Source organism: Rosa chinensis, chromosome 5 (assembly GCF_002994745.2).
Source record: "Rosa chinensis cultivar Old Blush chromosome 5, RchiOBHm-V2, whole genome shotgun sequence".
Lineage (NCBI taxonomy): Eukaryota > Viridiplantae > Streptophyta > Magnoliopsida > Rosales > Rosaceae > Rosa > Rosa chinensis.
The window spans coordinates 42678262-42684401 of NC_037092.1; the positions used below are offsets into that span (position 1 = coordinate 42678262).

At 34.6% G+C, this 6140-nt stretch overlaps 1 long non-coding RNA gene across 1 annotated transcript; it reads left to right on the forward strand.

Moving 5' to 3' along the window:
• Positions 1 to 627: 627 nt before the first annotated feature.
• On the forward strand, positions 628 to 1372 carry LOC121049105. The gene is made up of 3 exons (XR_005799328.1): positions 628 to 701; positions 932 to 1061; positions 1275 to 1372. It is a non-coding gene; the product is annotated as an uncharacterized LOC121049105 (long non-coding RNA).
• The last annotated feature ends 4768 nt before the right edge of the window (positions 1373 to 6140 follow it).

The window sequence follows — 6140 nt, forward strand, 5'->3', positions numbered from 1 at the left end:
AGATTGATGAGAGAAGTGTATTTCATTATAGAGAATAGGAGCCCTATATATAGGGATTACAAAGTGCATAATCTAATGTTACAAGGAATACCAATCCGTGTAGGATTGGGAAATCTAGAACCTTCTCTCCTATTCCTATTCCTAGTTTGATAAGGCACACTAAACTTGATTTTCCTTCAACAATTTCTAATTTAATATGTTACCAATTGGATGATGTGCATGTATGTAATCTTAATCTAACCACATTAACGGTTTCCACTTTTCTTTAATGACCACTGTTCCTGTGAAAATTTGGTATGGTATACACTCCTATAAACCGATTTTGGTTTTAGTTTCATAATCTCAGTTTGTTTAAAGGACATTCTTTGATTGAAATTTTGTTCATTGAAATTTTATGTTGTAAAGCAGTAATATATCCTATCCCTTAATTTTGTTTGTCATTACAAAAAGTTTTATTATCTCTGCACAAATTTATGTTCAGGCGTTAACGAGGTGCCATCTTCATTGCACATATACGTGTTTTCAGCACCCAAACTATTATCTCTGGGTATCTGAGAGCGGTTGCTTGACTCTGAAAGGATTTGGAAGGTTAAATTTCCTTAGGTCATATGTTGGGGCTTTGGGATTAATTTGGGTTTGTTTTGTTGATAACTACAGGTGCAGAAACGGAAACTTTATGTTGGATATTATGTGGCTGTGAGGTTTTGAGCTTCACCTGAATATTTTCCCTTATGGTTTACTTCTAATTGTTTTTTTTTTTTGAACAATATCTCTGCTCCTATAAGTTAAAAGGTAGAAATGTCTTTGGTATGGATGGAAGCCTTGATCCCATTTGAAAAAGGAGAGCTTCTTAGTATCTTATGGTTTTCCTGTTTCCTTTCTTTCATACTTTACATTAAACATCAGTGCTGACTGTTTCATTTGTCTCCAGGCCTGGATGATCCAATCAAGCATTCCAATGTATGTGCCTTCTAGGGTATGTGAGTGCTATGATATTAAAACCTCAGAAGCTTCTTCTTCTTGGCCTTCTACGGTCTGGAACAAGCACTATCTTCAAACAGGTACAGCCTTATATTGTGATTGATATCTTCAAACAATGTTGGTAAGGCTTTCTCTGTCCATTTGAAATTTCATATCATGGGCTGGAAAATAGTCTCTGCACAAAACATTGACCAAATAATGGCTATTTGTTTAAGGTCGATGCCTATGGTCAAGGGAGGACTGCAGTGAATTGTGATTAATATTTTTTTTTCTTTTCGGTAAATTATCTTCAGGGGATTGAGTAGTCAGGAGTAGTTGAAGCCCCTGGACTATGTTACAGAAACACACCTGCTGTTGTTACAACTGTAGTTGGCCAAATGGTATGAAAATGATATTGCAATTGATTGCCAATGTCTACTAATTTTCTCCCTGCTTTGTGTTGTTTTTATATTGCAAATTACTTTTTTCTATGCTATTGGTGATAAATAATTGTTACCTCTGATTATTTTTTTGTGTGCTAGGTATGATTATGTAGACAGATACCCATAACCCATTTGAATGTAACTTCATGACTATATGGCTCATTGCCATGCCATCTTACTTCCATCAGGCCACAGATTGCTGCTATCATTTCGAATGGATTCCAAAAAAACATGATTGCTTATCGGAATCAACTATATAAGTTGGTTTCTACAGTAATGAATAGTAAACACAAAAATAGCTTGTTTCTCACGAATGAATACCTCCTGCTTCTTCCTTTTGTTGTGTCTCCAATGAAATTTATCTATCATAGTTTAGGTGATTTGAGGCTGAAGAGAAAGAACACATTGATGATTACCTAATTCAGTTGCAAAGAAGATTCAAGCACAAGGAGACTCAAGCTCATGTTTTGGACATGCTTTTAGCTAACTATTTGAATCACCTAATTCAGTTGAAAGGGTATGTGAATCGTTGAAGTATGCACCCTTAGTTTCATTTTTCTTTTCTGGATTTTGTTTCTTCACACTGACGCTAGATTGTTTTAAAATTCTGGCAATTTGCCATTAAAGTTGGATAGTTGGACTGTTCTACATTGATTGTTGTTAATTCTTATTACCATTGATCACTTGCAGATTTATTGTGTCATCTGTTGATGGTACAATTTAATATTTTTCAAGACTGAAACTATGTTCAAAAGCCGTGATTGGTCCTGCGGGAATCTGTTTGCCGTGTTTTTGAACATTTGGTAGAACTGTGGGCTAATTTGGGGAGACAAATGATTCAAGAATGTCACTGTATTATGTTTGTGTACAAGTAGCTTTTTCTTTTTCGAGGCAAGCACTCGACATTTTACATCGGAGGATCAGCGTGGGCAACTTTCTTGCCTCCTCTAAGCTGAAATACATGCATTCATTTTAGGTATAGAAGCACCTCCCCTTCTTAATCTTTTCATTTAATCATTCATAGAGCTGAATTAATAATTGAATCTTCTGATTTTACTTATAACTAAGAAATCATTGCTTTCACATGTTTTTCAAAATTGGTTCATATGGTATTGGTATTTAACAAATGCAAAGCATTTTGGTTGCAGGCCAATTCTTGGAAGTATCCTCTTGCAGTATCTTAGAACCTTTCTTTTGCACCGCTGAATCTATGTAAACATGAAACTTGGTAAGTTCTTATCAAAATCTTGCATTACATCAAGTTTTAGTTCTCATATTTCTGTATCTCTTGAAGTTTCATATATATATATATATATATATATATATATATATATTTGAGAAGATTTTCATAAAATAGATATTGAATTACTTACGACTAACGTAGAATTAATTATGTCTGTCTTGAAGTCTCATATCATTAACTGCAGAGAGAGAAATGGTGTTTGGCCAATCCTGATTATAAAACTTTTGATCACGATGAGATTACTCTGAATTCTGGGGGATTACAATTAGCAAAATGGATTGGGAAGAAAAGTCAGAACAGGGTTTTATTTGATTTGAAGAACAATGAGGAAGATGCTGGTCAAGATGATGGAATTGACTTGACTGCAAGATTTGATTGTTCAAAGAGTGTGGGTGATTTGGAAACCTGTAATGAAGGTGAAGTCGAAGGTATATATATGGTCAAAGAGAATTGAGTAAAGTGATAATAAACGCATTTACATTTTTCCACATACCTCATTACAATAAGGATTCAGTTCTCTGATTTTTTTTTTTCATTTTGTCAAAGCTTTCATTATTTGTGTTGACTCTTTCTGTCACTTTAAGAAAAATTCATTTATTAGGGGACACATGAAGAAATTGGTTATGAATGGTAAGGTTTTGAAGCATTGTGTGGTTTTTTTTTATTGGCAGACAAATTGATTCTGGTGTTTAGGGTTTACGTATAGAGTAGAAACTCAGTTGGTGTCACTACAGGTTCAAGAAAGATCTGCTTCTATAAAGGTAGTTATACAATTTGATCTAAGTTAGGAGGTGAAACAACAATGAGCAAATGAACAATATAGATTAGACAGTAAAACAATATATATCAGACTATAATGCAAAATGTCCAATATAATATCAGAATCTATTAGCTATTATTAAAACAATAATGAACAAATGAACAATACAAACTAGATTTAGTACAACAGACATATCAGACTAAAATGCACAATGTGCAATATCAGAAATTCAATTTTATATTTGCTTTGTAGAAAGCCTGGAAATTGAAATGCTAAAAACAGTTTTGAGAATTTTGTAGAGTAAATGGTCGATCAGTAAACCTTAAACACCATTAAACGTACAGTTTTTTACTAAATGGTCTGTAAACTTCAAATTTATATGTTTATCTACATGAGTTTATCTTTTTTATTGTGTAGTCAATATTGTTCAAGTGTATATATGCTTGCTTAGTAAGATTTATGTGTTAGTAAAATGGAATATATGCTACTCACAGTTGTAATGTCCAAATCTTACAACTTTGATTTCAAAAATCTTTGATTTCTTTCGTTTTGCATTGTGATTATGTGTTTATGTGATATAGCTAGTGATTCTTTTACTTAATCTAAGTTGTATGTAGTAGTGAGACATTAGTATTTTCTTTCAAACTTCATTTGAATGTGGGAGGTTAGCTTCGGAAATTAACTATAGGGAAAATGGTCATTTACCCAATTTTGGTGTTAATTAACCCCACTTACCCAAACACTCCAAGAGATTACCTACTTACCCAAACACTCTAAGAGATCATTTTCCTAATACCCAATTAAGTATTTTTTTATTCCTTTTTATTTATTTTTGGGACAATTTTGCCATCTCCTTCTTTGTCACTTAAAGAGAGAAGTCATCGGAGACCTTGCCGGACTCTGGTGACCAGTGACCATCCGCAGACTCCGGTGACCGGTGACTGGAATCAGGCTACCGATCATGGGAATCCTGAATCCGGATACCGGACTGGTGACCGGATTCCGGCATATGAATTTATTGCCCCCTAATAATACCTAGTAACCATATTATTGCCCCCCAATAATCATATTATTGTTTCCTAATAATCATATTATTGCCTCTCAATACTCTTTTTATTGCCTCCTAATAATCATATTATTGCCTTCAAGTGAATTGCATAAACTCCCAAAACCAAAAGAATACACTACAGACACAATTGATCAATTTATATGTTCAATTGTACACGTTCACTTTTTTTTCCTTCCCCATTCTCGGAGCTCACAGTATACCAAAAAAAAAAAAAAAGTGCTCTGCGCACCAGATCGGATCGACCAGGGTCGAAGACACCTGCAATTGCTCTCAGATCGACCGGGGACGAAGACACCGGTGATTAGCGTGTCCGATGGCAGTTGGTTTGTACAGATCGGCGACAAGATGCATGTCTAGCTCGTTGTGGTCTGGTTCGAGGAACGCTGGAGGTCATGGTCTGATGAGGAACAATCAAACAAATCTTAGAAGCTTTGATCGTTTGAGGTCTGGCTCGTCGCGGTCTGGTTCGAGGAACGCTGGAGGTCATGGTCTGATGAGGAACAATCGAACAAATCTTAGAAGCTTTGATCGTTTGTTCAACGACTTCGCCAACTCCGGCCGGGATCAGTTGTTCAGAAGCTTTGACGGTGGGCTCGAGGTCGAAAAAAATGGCGCGTGGGACGTGCGCGATCAAAAGGTTTTTCTTTTTCTTTTTCTTTACATATTTCTCTGATGAACAATTCTTAGGTTCACCCCTAGGGTGAATGAGCATATTCACCCCTATTGTCGATTAACATACTTTTATTTAATAAATTTATAATTCAACGGTCTATATCTTAAATTAGCCTTTAAAGATCATCTCTATAAAAAATCAATCGAATCAGAAATCGTTTAATTATCTAATTGAATCAAACAAATGGATGGTTCTAACAACACTTACTACTATTATGATGAACCGTCCATGTATTTCATAGAAATGAATAACTGAAAGGTCTTCAATTTAATTGATTTTTTACAAAGCTAATCTTTGTATTACATTATACAACATGAATGGTTGGATTAGAAAACTATAAAGTTATTATGCTTTAATTGACAATGGGGTGAATATGCTCATTCACCCTAGGGGTAAACCTAAGAATTTTTCTTCTCTGATTAAGCTCTAATGCATTCATGTTAAGATATATGTTTGTAACATCTTAGGCTACAATACATATTACAAAAGAAAAAAAAAGAAGAAGAAGCTAATATGTAACTTATAGTTGGAATTCCTAATTAATGCATATTTGCAGTATGAAAAATTTGTACCCTGAAATTGAGTTAGTGCTTGTTGCATGTTTCTTTTCATTTGCTTGATATGTCTATTAGATAAAATTTTCCTGTTCTTCAGTTTTGGTTCATGTATGTGTCATATCTATTTATTTAACATTATAAATTTGTGTATCAATAATTCAATATGTTTGTGATACCCCAGAAATTCGTAATTATCTTCCGAGGATTTTCCGGAATTAATTTTATGGTTGTTGGACAGTTTTGTGGCTCGTGGACGGAGCGGAAGTGTTTCGGATGAATTTTCATTCGTAAAGTGTGGATTTAGGGGGGGGGGGGTTCAAGGTTGACTTTTGGTACGTTGTAGAGCGCGTCGATACGAGTTCATGGACATGTGGAACTCGCCATTCGGAGTTTGTATGAGAAAGTTATGGCATTCGGAAAAAGTTTCCATTTTAG